The 19,292-nt window shown below is 47.8% G+C and overlaps 1 pseudogene; it reads left to right on the forward strand.

The window, feature by feature from the left end:
• Positions 1-18,761, forward strand: part of LOC142258007 (uncharacterized) — a 63,311-nt pseudogene extending 44,550 nt beyond the window's left edge.
• The last annotated feature ends 531 nt before the right edge of the window (positions 18,762-19,292 follow it).

A 19,292-nucleotide genomic window follows, 5' to 3' on the forward strand; every position in this document is an offset into this window, starting at 1 on the left:
GGGGGTATGTGAACAGGCTGGATGGGGGGGGTATGTGAACAGGCTGGATGGGGGGGTATGTGAACAGGCTGGTGGTGACATATCTCCCAATCCTGGACCCCCACAGATGGGACACTCCTCTTTATCACCCCCCTACCGCTCCCCATCTAGTAGTAACTACCGCAACCTCTCCAACATAAAATCCATTCCCCTCTCTGCCACTCCGCAGCCCCCTCTCTCTGGAGCGCTCTGGAATGCCCGTTCCATCTGTAATAAACTGCACTTCATTCACGACCTCTTTATCTCTAGCAATCTATCCTTTCTGGCCCTCACCGAAACATGGCTGACACCATCCAACACTGCCTCCCCTGCTGCGCTGTGCTACGGCGGCCTCCACTTCACCCACACCCCTCGCCCTGGCAATAGACAGGGTGGAGGAGTGGGCCTCCTCCTTTCTAACAACTGCAGCTTCACCCCAATGCCACCTCTACCCTCCCTTGTCCTGCCTTCCTTTGAAGTGCACTCTGTCCGCATCTACTCTCCCTCCAACCTCCAAGTGGCCGTCATATACAGACCCCCGGGCCCAACCACTGCCTTTATCGACCAGTTCTCCGCCTGGCTTCTACACTTTCTCTCTGCTGACATCCCCACTATCATCATGGGTGACTTCAACATCCCCACTGACACCCGCCAGTCAGCGGCCTCCAAACTCCTCTCCCTCGCCTCATCTTTTGGTCTAACTCAGTTGTCCGCCTCTGCCACCCACAAAGATTGCCACACACTAGACCTTATCTTCACCCGTCTCTGCTCTCTATCTAACCTCACTACCTCCCCTCTCCCCTTATCTGACCACCATCTGCTGACCTTTTCAGCCCTGTCCTCCTCACCTGCCCCCCCTGTCCAGCACATATCACACCCCCGCAGAAACCTTGCACACATCAACATACACACCCTTTCTGACTCTATCCTACCGCTGTCCTCCATATCTTCACTCCACGACACAAACAGTGCCACCATTTTCTACAACGCCACTCTCACATCAGCTATTGATTCAGTCGCTCCTCTTGTGAACGGCAGAGCAAGACGAATCAATAGACAACCCTGGCACAACAGCCTCACTAAAAAACTACGGCAAGTGTCTAGAGCCGCAGAGCGGCGCTGGAAGAAAACGCACTCCCAGGAAGACTTCACCACATTCAAAAATGCAATTCACACATTTCGCTTGGCCCTTACCTCGGCTAAACAGAATTACTTCAAAAACCTCATATCCTCTTTAACACACAACCCCAAACAGCTATTTAACACTTTTACCTCCCTCCTTCGCCCACCGCTGCCCCCTCCAACCTCCCTCATCTCCGCAGAAGAATTTGCCACATATTTCAAAGAAAAGATCGACCAAACCAGACAAGTCTTTTCTGCTGAACCACCACAACCCCTTTATATAACAGACCACTGCCCCTCCCCCATAAACTTCCTCCCCACTATCACCGAAGGAGAGCTTGCACATCTTCTCTCAAAAGCGCACCTCACTACATGCGCACTTGACCCCATCCCATCCCACCTCCTCCCCAACCTCACCACTATCCTTACTCCCGCCTTATCCCATCTCTTCAACCTATCTCTAACAACTGGTACCTTCCCTTCTGCCTTTAAGCATGCAACAGTCACACCTATCCTAAAGAAACCTTCCCTCGACCCAACCTCTACTACCAGCTATCGACCCATATCGCTACTCCCACTTGCCTCAAAACTCCTGGAACAGCATGTCCATGCTGAACTTTCCTCCCACCTCTCCTCTAACTCTCTCTTTGACAACCTACAGTCCGGCTTCCGTCCACATCATTCCACTGAAACTGCCCTGACTAAAATCACAAATGACTTACTTACCGCCAAAGCTAACAACCACTTCTCTGCACTCCTACTTCTAGACCTATCCTCAGCCTTTGACACTGTTGACCACTCCCTGCTACTACAGATCCTCTCTTCCCTTGGTGTCAGAGACCTCGCTCTCTCTTGGATCTCTTCATACCTCTCCAACCGCACTTTTAGTGTCTCCCATTCCCACACAACCTCTTCATCCCGTTCTCTCTCTGTTGGTGTCCCTCAAGGCTCTGTCCTCGGACCCTTACTTTTTTCTATCTATACATTTGGCCTGGGACAACTCATAAAGTCCCATGGCTTCCAGTACCACCTATATGCTGATGACACTCAGATCTACCTCTCTGGTCCAGATGTCACATCTCTGCTGTCCAGAATCCCAGAGTGCCTATCTGCTATATCTTCCTTCTTTTCCTCTCGCTTCCTAAAGCTCAATATGGCCAAAACTGAACTGATCATCTTTCCTCCATCTCCCCTGCACTCTCCACCTGATCTATCCATTACAATTAATAACATCACGCTCTCCCCAGCACCCAAAGTTCGGTGCCTCGGAGTGACCTTTGACTCTGCCCTGTCCTTCATACCGCACATCCAATCCCTCACCACCTCCTGCCGTTTTCAACTCAAAAATATCTCCAGAATCCGCCCTTTTCTCAATCCCCAATCTACAAAAATTCTAGTGCACGCCCTCATAATCTCCCGCATCGACTACTGCAACATCCTCCTCTGTGGTCTCCCTGCTAACACACTCGCCCCTCTCCAGTCCATCCTTAACTCTGCTGCCCGACTGATCCACCTCTCTCCTCAATACCACCCCGCTTCTCCTCTCTGCAAGTCCCTCCACTGGCTCCCAATCTTCCACCGTATCCAATTCAAATTACTAACACTGACCTACAAAGCTATCCATAATCTGTCTCCTCCATATATCTCTGAACTAATCTCTCGCTACACTCCAAAACGTAACCTCCGGTCCTCCCAAGATCTCCTTCTATCCTCCTCTCTCATTCGCTCCTCATGCAACCGACTCCAAGACTTCTCCCGAGCATCCCCAGTCTCCTGGAACTCACTGCCTCAACACGTCAGACTATCTACTACACTCGCAAGCTTCAAACGGAACCTAAAGACTCATCTGTTCAGAAATGCCTATAACCTTCAATGACCTCACTGCTTCACCCCCGTGCGGAGCTGCCGCCCCACCACCGTGCGGAGCTGCCGCCCCACCCCCGTGCGGAGCTGCCGCCCCACCACCGTGCGGAGCTGCCGCCCCACCACCGTGCGGAGCTGCCGCCCCACCACCGTGCGGAGCTGCCGCCCCACCACCGTGCGGAACTGCCGCCCCACCACCGTGCGGAGCTGCCGCCCCACCACCGTGCGGAGCTGCCGCCCCACCACCGTGCGGAGCTGCCGCCCCACCACCGTGCGGAGCTGCCGCCCCACCACCGTGCGGAGCTGCCGCCCCACCACCGTGCGGAGCTGCCGCCCCACCTACACCCCACCTACTGTCTCCTCCCCAAAATCCTTTAGGATGTAAGCCCGCAAGGGCAGGGCCCTCTTCCCCCTGTGCTAGTCTGTCTATTGTAACGTGTACATGTATTCTGTATGTAACCCCCTCATGTACAGCACCATGGAATCAATGGTGCTCTATAAATAAACAATAATAATAATAATAATAATAATAATGGGGGGGTATGTGAACAGGCTGGATGGGGGGGTATGTGAACAGGCTGGATGGGGGGGTATGTGAACAGGCTGGATGGGGGGGGGGTATGTGAACAGGCTGGATGGGGGGGGGGGGTATGTGAACAGGCTGGATGGGGGGGGGTATGTGAACAGGCTGGATGGGGGGGGTATGTGAACAGGCTGGATGGGGGGGGGGGGGTATGTGAACAGGCTGGATGGGGGGGGTATGTGAACAGGCTGGATGGGGGGGGGGGGTATGTGAACAGGCTGGATGGGGGGGGGTATGTGAACAGGCTGGATGGGGGGTTTATAGCAGGATCATATACAAGGCAGGAGGATCATTACCAGGATGGGGTACCTTAGTAGAGAATTTGGGGACATTACCCCCATAACAGTGTCAGCAGCAGATCCTCGCCCCATAACAGTGTGTCATGACCACATTTTTTGCATAAAGTTTTATTTTCCCATTTTCCTACTCTAAAACCGGGGTGCGTCTTATAGTCCGGTGCGTCTTATAGTCCGAAAAATACGGTATTTCATTCCACATGTGATAATTCATAGTTTTGATGCCTTCAATGTGAATCTACAATTTTCAGAGTCATGAAAATAAAGAAAACTCTTTGAATGAGAAGGTGTGTCCAAACCTTTGGTCTGTACTGTATATATATATATCACACTGTATTTACACCATTTTTGTTGGTAGAAAAAATTCATTATCAAGATGATAAATATGTTGGGGTCATCAGACAGACTCAGAAAAGAGGATTTTTTTTTTTTTTGCTCCAAATGTAAAATAACTTTTAATGATAAATATTAAAATTACAAACACCCCCAAGTGAAGTTTCCAGGTGCTCATATAAGGGATCTATTCCACAAATATTAAGAGATGTCAGTATACACAATGAGGTATCCACCTATCCTTCTTTCCCTGTTCTCTCCTGTTTACCAGCGGAGACCACCCTGATGTTATTGTCGTCTCCCTGCTCCGCAGTGGCTTTCCCTATTCTTACCCTTGAATGACCCTATGTATCAACAATAAACAAAGGAGATAGTCCTGATGAGCTGGGGTATAGGTGTAAAAAAAGGGGGGTGATGTTATAATCGTCCGTCGTTGCAGAAAGTGAGTCAAGTGAGACAAAACAAATATTTGACAATGCCTTGAGAGCTGTAAGGTACTAACATACAGGAAATCTTTCAGAGAGACCATTTTTAGTTCCAAGACAGTGTATAGGTGAATCGCAGTCACACGGATGGAATATGGCCCATCATTCAGAGCTTCCGGTAGCATAGGGCCGAAAGACCATCCAGTAATGAGTCTGTATCTTATCCTACCAATTTCTCCATACAGACTGAAATACAGAAGGACGTCCGGGGATATCACCCCAATGAACCAGCCGCATCCATTGATATCAGGGATGCTGGTATCCCTTGTTGTAGTTTGTCCTTCCAAAAACCATCCTATTTCAAATATAGCCGCCTCGACGCGTTTCTCCCTCAGGAAGCTTCCAAGTGTTTTTCAATGGAGCCCAAAAATATTAATATCCATAGATATGCAAATATTGTCCCTCTGGGCCTCTGTCGTGAGTCCTCCCAGAATGACGCACCCCTCTGCCAGGATTAATGGCTTTTTTTCCCCCCTTTTTGTTTACATTTTATTCCATTTTTTAAGTAATACAGTAATACAACTAGCACCATATATAGTAATTTTGGCCAACATATTGTAGTAATGTCTCCCATCCTGGTCCTCATCTTTTAGTAATGTCCCCATCATTGTCCCCTTTTTGTAGTAATGTCCCCAAACTTGTCCCCATATTGTAGTAATGTCCACATCCTTGTCCCCATCCTGTAATAATGTCCCCATCCTGGTCCTCATCATGTAGTAATGTACACATCCTTGTCCCCATCTTGTAATAATGTCCGCAGGTAACCTGAGTGACGTCTCCGCTGATAGTGCGACTCACTTCAGTTTCTGCGTGGAGCTGACAGGAGCGGCGGTGTTCTACGGCTGGATGTTCTACGGCTGGATGTGTCGTGGGACCTCGTGATGATTTCTTAGTGGCATCTATGGGCTGCCACTAACTCCTTATTACCCAGATTGCCACCGCACCAGGGCAATTCTGGATGAGCCGGGTAGAGTCCCGGGACTGTCGCATCTAATCGATGCGGCAATTCCGGGCGGCTGCTGGCTGATATTGTTAGGCTGGGGGGCTCCCCATGATGTGGGGCTCCCCATCCTGAGAATACCAGCCTTCAGCCGTGTGGCTTTATCTTGGCTGGTATCAAAATTGGGGGGGTGGACCGCACGCCGTTTTTTTTAATTATTTATTTATTTTACTGCACTACATAGACCCAACCACCAGCGGCTGTGATTGGTTTCAGTGAGACAGCTGTCACTCAGCGTGTCTGACTGCAACCTATCATAGGTGCTGGTGGGCGGGGAAAGCAGGGAATACCAGATTGAATAATGAGCGGCTGGCATTTTCAAAAGCTGGAGAAGCCGCCGCAGTGTGATAGCCATGCAGCTCATCGGGGATCGGTGAGTATGAAAGAGGGGGTAGAGGGATAGACCGACAGAGAGACCGACAGACAGACAGACAGAGACCGACATTGCAACCAAAACGCACAAAAGAAGTGACATGTTGCTTTTTAGAACGCAGCAGTCGAAACGCTGCGTTCTAAAACGCAACTTGCGCATGGATTATGCACAATCTTCATAGATTGTGCTGGGGATGCAGGACGCATGCAGTTACGCTGGTTAAATACGCAGCGTAACTGCATGCAAATACGCAACGTGGGCACATAGCCTTAATCTGGAGGATAGTTTTTCTCCTCACTGCTCTTTCTAAAGCTGCCTTAAGACAATGTCCTATATTTATAGAGCTGTAGATGAGAGTATTTGGCATTCATATATTTATTAACTGCAATAACTGAGGCTCTGAGGTTTCTGGGTTTTCATCACCCAAAAAAAATCCAGCTGGGCAAAGTATCACTTCCCTCCAAGAGGAGGAAAACAAATCTACACACCATGTCCCTAAAAAATCCAGCATAGCTAATTGCAAAAGGGACCAGGTTTTTCCTCCTCTTGCAGGAGGTGATAATTTTGTCCTTAATGCAATTAGCCTGGCTGGATTTTTGGGGGGAAGCAATGAGGTCAATCATGAGGAAAAAAGCTGAAGCCTCTACCTCAAGGGGCTGTCAAAACAATTGTTTTCACTGCCAGGGGCAAAAGAAATTGATGGTGGTGGACGAAGCGGAGATGATGGTGGGGTGAGGCGATCATTATTATTATAGCGAATGACCTTTCTTTATAGAGCTCTAATTGAGCGTATTGGCATTTATATATTTCTCATTTGCAATAACTGAGGCTCTGATCCTGTAGGAACAGGCACGGGTAGCTTCTATTAGAGCTTTGCTCATGTCTGGTTGTACTTCTGGAAGCTGGCCTCAACCTGTCCTGAAAGATAATGCTATTAACTTGCATAGATGTGGTTAATCTGCATTTATTACCTGCCCAATGTCTGCAAAAACGCAACTGGGCGAAAATTAACTTTATTCTCTTTGGCAACATTTGGTTTGTTAGACCGCGGTAGACCATTTTCTTTGTCTATTCTATCTAAATGTGGAAATTCCTTTTCTTTATTGTTCCTATGGGAGACCCAGACATTGGGTGTATAGCTTCTGCCTCCGGAGGACACACAAAGTACTACACTCAAAAGTGTAGCTCCTCCCTCTGAGCTTATACACCCCCTGGAGAAACCAGATCTAGCCAGTTCATTGCTTTGTGTTCAGGAGGCATACATCCACACATGTATTCTCATCTGATTTTTTCATTTTTGGAAAGAGTTTGAAGAAAAGCGGGTCCAAGTCTGGACCCCCGGCATGTCCCTTCTCACCCGACTGTGTCGGCGGTGCTGTTAAGGTTGATTCCAAGGCTGGAGCCTTACATGCCGCGCTCCTTCACCATCCCTCGGGCTCTGGCTTGAAGTGGGAGCCAGCACGGTTCTCCATGCTTTGCAGGAGACCGGTCTCCATCCGCAGCCCTTCAGGATCCTGCTGGACGGAGCACTCGTCCCCAGGGACCTGGCCCTGCGTCTCAGCAAGATAAGTACCTGAGACGTTTATATTCTGGGGATCCCTGTACTTTATTATGGTGGGAGAGTGTGCTGAGTGAGTTTTCTGACATTTCCGGCCGGTTCTCTGGCTGTCGCCTGAGAACCGCGCCGATGGTGCCTGCGCGCCGGCCGCACCGCTCAAATTTAGGCCCCGGCTTCGCCGGAGGCCTACTTTCGGTTTCACTGCCCTCGCATGTCATTCATGCAGAGGGACAGTGCGGCTCCGCCCAGCGGCTGTTTTGCACAGGGGAGAGACACTCCTCACTGAGTACATGTCTCCTCCCCTGTAAGTCTCTTTGGCCCTCCAGATCCCGCTCTCAGAGTTGGTCCCGCCCCCTCTCCTCGCTCCGGCGCCATTTTGTCAGCGTTTTTCTTTGCGATCATCACTGGCTGCAGCATCCCTGCTGAGGTGCTTGGGGGTCCGGGCTTTGGGATCTGGAGGGCACACAACACCGCTCCAGCGGTCTGGTAAGCCACAACCTCTGGTTGTGGGCCTCTGTATATACTCTCTGGGGGTCACTCTAGCAGAGCCCCCACTTCAGCAGCATGTCTCACACGAGGAGCAAGGCTCCAAAGCTATATTCAGTATGCACTGCATGTAAGCTTGTGCTGCCTGATCCGAGCACATTTCCACATTGTGATGCCTGCTCTCACCTGACAATGCCTCAGCCTGGAATCGCACCCACAGTGGTCCCTCCGGCTGCTCCGGCTCCTGTGGCTGAACCCCCTGGCTTGGGTAGAATCCTTATCTAGGTCTATCTCCCAGTCTTTTGCCGACTCCATGGGACAGCTGTCCCGGACTTTGCTGAACATGCATCAGCCCCCCTCACAGGGTGCCTCTGCTGCTAGGGCTCTCTCAGCGGAGCTCACAGAGGATTCTTCATCTGGTCCCAGGCCCCGTCCTCCTAAGAGGAGACGTAGGGCTCCCTCCCCTTCCTCGTCCCGCGGCTCTGTTTCAGAGGCTGACTCGCAGGACGAGGAGGATGCCTTTACAGGGGGCTCGGATGCTACCTCCATGTGCCCCATTGATCTGTCCGAAAGTGACTCAGATGTTAGTGATTTGATTGCGTCCATTAATTCTGTACTGGACCTCAATCCGCCAGTATCAGAGGAGCAACCCTCTCTGGCAGAAAAGCACCAGTTTACCTTGCCTAAGAGGACAGAGTGTGTTCTTTAACCACTCCAGTTTTCAGGCCGCTGTGACCAAGCCTAGGGCCTGTCCTGACAAACGCTTCCCAAAGCGTGGTTCTGATGACCGTTTTCCCTTTCCACCTGAGGTGGTCAAGGAGTGGGCTCATTCACCAAAGGTAGACCCCCCGGTGTCTAGACTTTCAGCCCGGACCGTGGTATCAGTGGCTGATGGCACCTCTCTTACGGATTCCACTGACCGTCAGGTTGACCTTCTGGCCAAATCTGTATATGAGGCGGCAGGGACCTCGTTCTCCCCATCTTTTGCAGCAGTGTGGGCTCTCAAAGCCATCTCTGCTTCTCTAGAGGAGATGCATTCCCTCGCCAGGGAATCTATGCCCGAGATGGTTGCCTTAACTTCCCAAGCTTCCGCTTTTTCATCCTATGCCATGTCTGCCATGCTGGAGGCTTCTCACCGCACTGCGGTGGCTTCGGCTAATTCCCTCGCTATCTGCAGGATCTTGTGGCTTCGAGAGTGGAAGGCAGATGCTTCTTAAAAGAAGTACCTTGCTGGGCTCCCTTTTGCTGGGTCCAGGCTATTCGGTGAACAACTGGATGAAATTATTAAGGAAGCTACTGGCGGGAAGAGTACTTCCATGCCACAAACCAAAACTAGGAAACCTGTCCAGGGTAGGAACCAGTCGAGGTTTCGTTCCTTTCGTTCCTCCAACTGGTCGTCCTCTAAGCCCTCGGCCTCGTCCACTAACTGAGCCAAGGACCAAAAATCCAACTGGCGCACAAAGGCGCGTCCACAGAAGACCGCAGGAGCTGCTGCCACTAAGGCAGCCTCCTTTTGACTATATCTCCGCGCCAGCAACGTCCTTAGTCGGTGGCAGGCTCTCCCACTTTGGCGACGCGTGGTTTCAACACGTCTCCGATCAGAGGGATATCATCTCCCACGGCTACAGGATAGAATTCTCTTCCAGCCCACCAAACAGATTTTTTTCTGTCAACTCCCCCCTGTTCCAAGGCCGCCGCCTTCTCTCAGGCCGTGGCATCCTTGCAGGCCAACGGAGTAATTGTACCGGTTCCCACCCGGGAACGGTTCAGAGGTTTCTACTCAAATCTCTTCCTAGTCCCCAAAAAGGACGGTTCCTTCCGGCCCATCCTGGATCTCAAGCTTCTCAACAAGCATGTTCAGGTGCGGCATTTTCGCATGGAATCTCTGCGGTCAGTCATTGCCTCAATGACCCAAGGGGATTTCCTGGCATCCATCGACATCAGAGATGCCTATCTGCATGTGCCAATTGCAGTTTCCCACCAGCGTTGGCTACGTTTTGCAATCGGAGAGGAACATTTCCAATTCGTGGCTCTCCCCTTCGGGTTAGCCACGGCCCCTCGGGTATTCCCCAAGGTCATGGCAGCAGTGATTGCGGTCCTGCACCTACAGGGGTTGGCAGTGATCCCTTACCTGGACGACCTTCTAGTCAAGGCTTCATCCAGCGCACACTGTCAGCGGAGTGTCTCGCTCACTCTCGCCACTCTAGCCCAATTCGGGTGGCTGGTCAATCTGCCCAAATCCACTCTGACTCCGACCCAGAGTCTCACGTACCTAGGGATGCAGTTCGAGACTCTTCCGGCACTTGTGAAGTTGCCCTTGATCAAACAGCAATCCCTCCAACTGGCGGTGCGCTCTCTGCTGAGGCCCCGCCGTTATTCCATCAGGCACCTGATGCAGGTGCTGGGTCAGATGGTGGCGTCAATGGAGGCTGTTCCCTTTGCCCAGTTCCATCTGCGTCCTCTGCAGCTGGACATTCTCCGCTGTTGGGACAAGCGGCCTTCCTCCTTGCACAGGTTTGTGGCTTTGTCGCCACAAGCCAGGAGCTCTCTTCAGTGGTGGCTTCGGCCCCTCTCTCTGTCTCAGGGACGCTCCTTCCTGGCTCCGTCCTGGATGGTCCTCACCACGGATGCCAGTCTATCCGGCTGGGGAGCGGTATGTCTCCACCACCGAGCACAGGGCACTTGGACTCCGTCCGAGTCAGCCCTCTCGATCAATGTGCTGGAAACCAGAGCCGTGCTCCTGGCTCTCCTAGCTTTTCACCACCTATTGGCGGGCAAGCACATCCGAGTCCAGTCAGACAACGCGACAGCGGTTGCCTACATCAATCACCAAGGCGGGACACGCAGCCGCCTGACAATGTTGGAGGTACAAAGTATCCTTCAATGGACGGAGGACTCCAAGTCCACCATATCCGCAGTCCACATCCCAGGCGTGGAAAACTGGGAGGCAGATTATCTCAGCCGTCAAACTGTGGACAGTGGCGAGTGGTCCCTGCATCCGACAGTGTTTTCAGTCAATCTGCCGCAAGTGGGGCACTCCGGACGTGGACCTAATGGCATCCTGTCACAACAACAAGGTTCCGATTTACGTGGCTCGCTCCCACGATCCTCAGGCCTTCGCAGCGGACGCTCTGGTTCAAGACTGGTCCCAGTTTCGTCTGTCCTACGTGTTTCCCCCTCTAGCTCTCTTGCCCAGAGTTCTGCGCAAGATCAGAATGGAGGGCCGTCGAGTCATTCTCATTGCCCCGGACTGGCCCAGGCGAACTTGGTACCCAGACCTGCTCCATCTGTCCGTAGAGGTGCCGTGGCATCTTCCGGACCGTCCAGACCTTCTCTCACAAGGTCCGTTTTTCTGCCAGAATTCTGCGGCTCTCAGATTGACAGCGTGGCTCTTGAGTCCTGGATCTTGACGGCTTCTGGTATCCCACCTGAAGTCATCTCCACGATGACTCGGGCCCGTAAGTCTTCCTCTGCCAAGATCTATTACAGGACTTGGAACATTTTCCTGTCCTGGTGTCGCTCTTCTGGCCATTCTCCTTGACCTTTTTCCTTGCCGACCCTTCTGTCTTTTCTACAGTCCGGTCTGCAGCTGGGACTGTCCCTCAACTCTCTCAAGGGACAAGTCTCGGCTCTGTCAGTGCTGTTCCAGCGGCGTATCGCCCGGCTGGCTCAGGTCCGCACCTTCATGCAAGGTGCGTCTCACATCATTCCGCCTTACCGGCGGCCCTTGGATCCCTGGGACCTCAATTTGGTTCTCACGGCTTTGCAGAAACCCCCCTTTGAACCTCTTAGGGAGGTTTCTTTGTTTCGTCTTTCACAGAAAGTGGTCTTTCTAGTGGCCATAACTTCCCTCAGGAGAGTATCTGATTTAGCTGCGCTCTCTTCGGAGTCCCCTTTTTTTGTTTTTTCATCAAGACAAGGTGGTTCTCCGTCCGACTCCGGACTTTCTCCCTAAGGTGGTTTCTCCTTTCCACCTTAACCAGGACATTACCCTACCTTCCTTTTGTCCGGCTCCTGTTCATCGCTTTGAAAAAGCGTTGCATACTCTGGATCTGGTGCGGGCGCTCCAGATCTATGTGTCTCGCACCGCTGCCCTTAGGCGGTGCACCTCTCTTTTTGTGCTAACCACAGGTCGGCGCAAGGGCCTCTCTGCTTCTAAGCCGACCTTAGCCCGTTGGATTAGGTCCACCATTTCGGATACCTACCTGGGTTCTCAGGTGCCTCCCCCGCCGGGGATCCAAGGCACACTCGACCAGAGCTGTCGGTGCCTCTTGGGCTTTCAGGCACCAGGCTACGGCTCAGCAAGTCTGTCAGGCTGCCACTTGGACTAGCCTGCATACCTTTTCAAAGCACTACCAAGTGCATGCTCATGCTTCGGCAGATGCGAGCTTGGGCAGACGCATCCTTCAGGCGGCTGTCGCCCACTTGTGAAGTTAGGTCTGCCTACTTCTCAGTTTTTCTGTTTATTCCCACCCATGGACTGCTTTGAGACGTCCCAATGTCTGGGTCTCCTATAGGAACGATAAAGAAAAAGAGAATTTTGTTTACTTACCGTAAATTCTTTTTCTTATAGTTCCGTATTGGGAGACCCAGCACCCTCCCTGTTGCCTGTTGGCAGTTTCTTGTTCCGCGTGTTATCACCGGCTGTTGTCGTAGACAGAGGCTCCGGTTGTTCCGGTTCTTGCTCTGTTTTTACTTGTGGGTGGCTATTCTCCTTCAGCTTTTGCACTAAACTGGCTAGATCTGGTTTCTCCAGGGGGTGCATAAGCTCAGAGGGCGGAGCTACAATTTTGAGTGTAGTACTTTGTGTGTACTCCGGAGGCAGAAGCTATACACCCAATGTCTGGGTCTCCCAATACGGAACTATAAGAAAAAGAATTTACGGTAAGTAAACAAAATTCTATTTTTTGTGTTGTAGAAAAAAAAAATTACATTCAGTCTATTTAATCTTTATAGGAAATCCTTGTGAGAATAACAGTTTGTCACTAAATTGTAAAAAAGAAGATATCAGGAATCCCTCTAATGGAGAAAACCTCATTACCCTTCATTTACATCCTGGACTTCATGATACTTCACTATCATATAATCCCCCTACCCATGAGGAACCCTCTCCTGAGCAATCTCAGATTAATGCCACAATTCCAGGTGACAAAGAGGAGCCAAGATTTCAGTGTGACAAGCAACTTACTAAAAGCTCAAATTTTGTAACACAAACAAAGCACAAAGAGAAGCCATACTCCGGTTCAGAATGTGAGAAATGCTTTATAAATAATTCAGAATTTGCTAGACATGAGAGAATTCACACAGGACAAAAGCCGTTTTTGTGTTCACCATGTGGGAAATCCTTCACAGATAAAGGGACTCTTTCTAGACATCAGAGAATTCATACAGGAGTGAAGCTGTATTCATGTTCAGAATGTGAGAAATGTTTTAAAAACATATCACGTCTTAATAAACATAAGAGAATTCACACAGGGGAGAAATTATTTTCATGTTTGCAATGTGGAAAGGGCTTTCAAAATAAATATAATCTTCTTACACATCAGAGAATTCACACAGGAGAGAAGCCGTATTCATGTTCACAATGTGAGAAATGCTTTACAAATAAATCAAATCTTGTGAAACACGAGCAAAGTCACACTGGAGAGAGGCCGTATTCATGTTCAGAATGTGGGAAATCTTTTATACATAAAACAAGTCTTGTGACACATGAGAGACTTCACACAGGAGAGAAGCCGTATTCATGTTCAGAATGTGGGAAATCTTATATACAGAAATCAAGTCTTGTAACACACGTGCGAAGTCACACTGAAGAGAAGCCATATTCATGTTCAGAATGTGGGAAATCTTTTACAAGTAAATTAGGTTTTGAGACACATCAGAGAATTCACACAGGAGAGAAGCCATATTCATGTTCACACTGTGAGAAATGCTTTGCAGATAAATCGATTCTTGTGTCACACGAGCGAAGTCACACAGGAGAGAGGCCGTATTCATGTTCAGAATGTGGGAAATCTTTTACAAATAAGTCAGGTCTTGTGAAACATGAGCGAAGTCACACAGGAGAGAGGCCGTATTCATGTTCAGAATGTGGGAAATATTTTACAAGTAAATCAGGTCTTGAGATACACAAGCGAAGTCACACAGGAGAGAGGCCGTATTCATGTTCAGAATGTGGGAAATATTTTGCAAGTAAATCAGGTCTTGAGATACACAAGCGAAGTCACACAGGAGAGAGGCCGTATTCTTGTTCAGAATGTGGGAAATCTTTTACAAGTAAATCACCTCTTGAGATACACAAGCGAAGTCACACAGGAGAGAGGCCGTATTCATGTTCAGAATGTGGGAATTCTTTTACAAGTAAATCACGTCTTAAGATACACGAGCGAAGTCACACAGGAGAGAGGCTGTATTCATGTTCAGAATGTAGGAAATCTTTTACAAGTAAATCAGGTCTTGAGATACACGAGCGAATTCACACAGGAGAGAAGCCGTATTCATGTTCAGAATGTGAAAAAAGCTTTATAATTAAATCACATCTTGTGAGACATATAAAAATACACACAGGAGAGAAGCTGTATTCGTGTTCAGAATGTGAAAAAGGCTTTATAGATAAATCACATCTTGTGAGACATATGAAAAGTCACAAAAGAGAGAAGCCATAGTCATATTTACAATGGGGGAAATCTTTTATACATGAATCCTGTCTTGTTAGACATGAGAAAAGACATACAGTAAAAAAAAATGTAATTTATGTTTTGTAGATTTTAATAAACAGTGCTAAGCTTAAATGAGTACACCTCCTTTCAGAGGTAAGATTTTAATAAATTTCTCACTTAACAAACAATTTCAACAATGTTTACAACACAAAACATTTTTTCACCAATAACTTGAAAATAATGTTACTAATATAACTAATTACAGAATCTTCAGTTTTGCTTAAATTAATTAATGCAAAAAAAAAAAATTCATCCCACATCAAAACTACTACATGTACTATTTTGGATGGCCTCCATGATTTTTAAGGACAGCACTAAGTCTTCTAGGCCTGGAATGAACGAGTTGGCAGCATTACAACGTCCATCTTTTTTCCCTTGACCCTTGAAAAACAAGCTCTTTTAGAGCCTGGATGCCGGATGGAGAGTGAAGCTCAACTTGTCTCTTCACAATTCCCCATAGGTGTTTGGCGTCAGATCAAGAGACTGTTAGGAACATCAAGAGTTAAAAGTTGTAACAAAGTGTATTTTGAATGTTTATGCTTAGAACTTAGGATAGAGATGAGCAAGAATGTAAATTACGTCCTTGAATTTGTAGAAATGTATGATATCTGCAGACCTGTGCCTTAGATAAACCAAGAAAATTGGCCAGATCAAATTAGCAATGGCTAGCCCTTCATCAGCCTATACACCAAACTGGGTTTAAAGCTGAAATAAATACTTTTTCTTTAAAATAATTCTAAATAATTTTGAGTGGTTCAAAACGTCGGGTCGGAGTGTAGGCGCGCTGGTCAGTTACATGTTAGCTGTTGGCGGATTACTGGTCGAGCCTAAAGGCCATGTCTCACTAAGCAACATCGCTAGCAACATCGCTGCTGAGGCACGACTTTTGTGACGTAACAGCGATGTTGCTAGTGATGTCGCTGTGTGTGACATCCAGCAACAACCTGGCCCCTGCTGTGAGGTCACCGGTTGTTGCTGAATGTCCTGGACCATTTTTTAGTTGTTGCTCTCCCGCTGTGGAGCGCACATCGCAGTGTGTGACAGCGAGAGAGGAACAACTGAATGTGCAGGGAGCCGGCTTCTGCGGACGCTGGTAGCCACGGTAAACATTGGGTAACCAAGAAGCCCTTTCCTTGGTTACCCGATATTTACCTTCGTTACGAGCGTCTGCCGCTCTCACGCTGCCAGTGCCGGCTCCCTGCTCCTTGCACACATAGCCAGACTACACATCGGGTAATTAACCCGATGTGTACTCTGGCTAGGAGTGCAGGGAGCAAGCGCTAAGCGGTGAGCGCTGGTAACCAAGGTAAATATCGTGTTGGTTACCCGATATTTACCTTAGTTACCAAGCGCAGCATCGCTTCCATGCTTGGCTGGAGGCTGGTCACTGGTCGCTGGTGAGATCTGCCTGTGTGACAGCTCACCAGCAACCCGTGTAGCGACGCTCCAGCAATCCCTGCCAGGTCAGGTTGCTGGTGGGATCGCTGGAGCGTCGCTTAGTGTGACGTTACCTTAACTGTATTTTTTGTAATTGTCTTTGATTGTGAAACATACAAAGGAATATTCTGATTGTTGAAAGAATAGGGGATTGGGTTTGGGGGGTGGGGATTGTTTTGCATACCTGCGTGTATGTGGAATTTATTTGTTATATCAAATTAAAAAATTAATAAAAATTATTTGATTTAAAAAAAAAAAAAATTAATAATTTTCTTTATTGAATAGTTTTAAAAATAAGTCAAATAATTTACGAAAAAGAACAGGGATATGCGTAGAACATTCCTCCTCATTATATCATCCATATAAGCACATGTTTACATCAGGAAAAAAACATTACAATGTGCAACATACAAATATCAAAAGATGTTAACAAAACAATGTTTTTCCAGAATATAAAGTGCATACACAGGACAATAGAAGTCACAATTTGTGCAAAAAAAAAACTAAAACATTTTTTATGAGAAAATAAATTAAGACTGTTGATCCAAATATTCCTGTATACAGATTAGGATGAAAAATATCACAACAGGGATACATTGCACCTCTCCACATGTGCAAATGCGTCAGGAAACAAATGACCACAAAATGCTGACAAAAGATTATCTACCTAAAGAGATACAATTCTCAGGTGTAACCACTAAAGGTCACTGTTGTGAAAAAGAAGGAAAAAAGGGGTCTGAACTAGTGCAAATGTATCCTAATAAATAGGAAACCCCTAATATTTATTACACAGTCCATAAAAAATTATTGCCCCAACCCGACATGGAAAACATATGCTATAGAAAGCCAAATAATGTGTCTCTGCTATTTCATCCTTCTTCTCTGTGCGATTCCTAAAGCTTAACATGGACAAAACAGAATTCATTGTCTTTCCTCCTCATTCAACTCCTTCACCAAGCCTATCCATCAAAGTTGATGGCTGCTCACTCTCCCCAGTCTCACAAGCTCGTTGCCTTGGAGTAACCCTCGACTCTGCTCTATCCTTCAAGCCACACATCCAAGCCCTCTTCACCTCATGCCGACTACAACTCAAAATATCTCCCGGATCCGTAGATTACTTAACCAAGAATTAGCAAAAACAATACTACATGCCCTCATCATCTCCCGTCTTGAATACTGCAACCTCCTGCTCTCTGGCCTCCCTTCCAACACTCTTGCACCCCTCCAATCTATCCTAAACTCTGCAGCCCGCTTAATACACCTCTCCCCTCGCTATTCCCCAGCCTCGCCACTCTGCCAATCCCTTTACTGGCTTCCCATCCCCCAGCAACTCCAGTTCAAAACATTAACCATGACATACAAAGCCATCCACAACCTGTCTCCTCCCTACATCTGTGACCTAGTCTCCCGATACCTACCTGCACGTAACCTCAGATCCTCACAAGATCGCCTTCTCTACTCCTCTCTTATCTCCTCTTCCCACAATCACATACAAGATTTCTCCCATGCCTCCCCCACACTCTGGAACGCTCTACCTCAGCATATCAGACTCTCCCCTACCGTGGAAAGCTTCAAGAGGAACCTGAAGACCCATCTCTTCCGACAAGCATACAACCTACAATAGCCCTCAGTCCAGTACATCACTGCACAACCAGCTCTGTCCTCACCTATTGTACCATCACCCATTCCCTGTAGACTGTGAGCCCTCGCGGGCAGGGTCCTCTCTCCTCCTATACCAGTCTGTTTTGTACTGTTAATGATTGTTATACTAGTTTTTATGTATAGCCTTATTCACTTGTAAAGCGCCATGGAATTAATGGCGCTATAATAATAAATAATAATAATAATGATAACTATATTGCACAGACCCTATAGTATTGCACAAAGGAGCAAGGATAATAAATGCTGCCAATTTTCTGGGATAAATGAAGCAACAACCTATAGTGCTTAATGCACCACCCTAGGGAATTATATAGTAAGAAAAACCCAGATGTATTAATGCTGTATAAATGGCAGATGAAATGAGCAACATATATTGCCCAGACCCTGAATCATTGCACAAAGGGAACAGCAAGTGCACATTGCAATGATCTGAAGGAAACAACACAGCCAAGATGAATACAAATGATCAGGCTGAGGAAAAGCCATACAATCAGAATAAGGACCAAGTGTCCGGCTGAGAATAAATACTGTTCAGGATGTATAAGAGGAGAACCGAATAACCTTACGCGTTTCGCCTGGGGGGCTTCTTCATAAGGTCCCCCCAGGTTTCGTGAGGAATGTTCTATGCATATCCCCGTTTTGTTTTTTTTCTTAAATTATTTGACTTATTTTTAAAACATTTCAACAAAGAAAATTATTTTAAAGAAAAAGTATTTATTTCGGCTTTAAACCTAGTTTGGTGTATAGGTGTTACTATGCCTTAGATAATGGATATGTAAACACATGCGCTTGTTCCAATTATTAAATTCCTTGCTCCAAATAATAATTGTCTTATTCCAATTATTAAATTCCGAAAAAGCTGCATTCGCGTATAGATTTTCACCAATAAGAAATGGACAGGTGTGCCTGAGTGTCTATTGTACTATATCTAAGACAGGGGTGGGGAACCTTTTTAATGCCGAGGGCCATTTGGAATTTTCTACCAACCTTCGGGGGCCGCACAAAACTATCAACTTAAAATTACCCTGCTATACTTAGTCAAACAATTAACTCATCGTGGCGGCTGAAGCTTCTTGTTTTTGGTGCGGCTATATTATTCAATATTGATCTTATTGCTTCTCACAACTGTTTTTCCACGTTTGTGTCAGCTGGGACTGCTGTAAATACATCACAGGAGATGCTGAGGGCATATACATCACAGGAGATGCTGAGGGCATATACATCACAGGAGATGCTGAGGGCATATACATCACAGGAGATGCTGAGGGCATATACATCACAGGAGATGCTGAGGGCATATACATCACTGGGGAGGGCTGGAAGGAATATACATTGCTGGGAGAACTAGACATCACTG

This window comes from Anomaloglossus baeobatrachus, chromosome 1 (assembly GCF_048569485.1).
Source record: "Anomaloglossus baeobatrachus isolate aAnoBae1 chromosome 1, aAnoBae1.hap1, whole genome shotgun sequence".
Lineage (NCBI taxonomy): Eukaryota > Metazoa > Chordata > Amphibia > Anura > Aromobatidae > Anomaloglossus > Anomaloglossus baeobatrachus.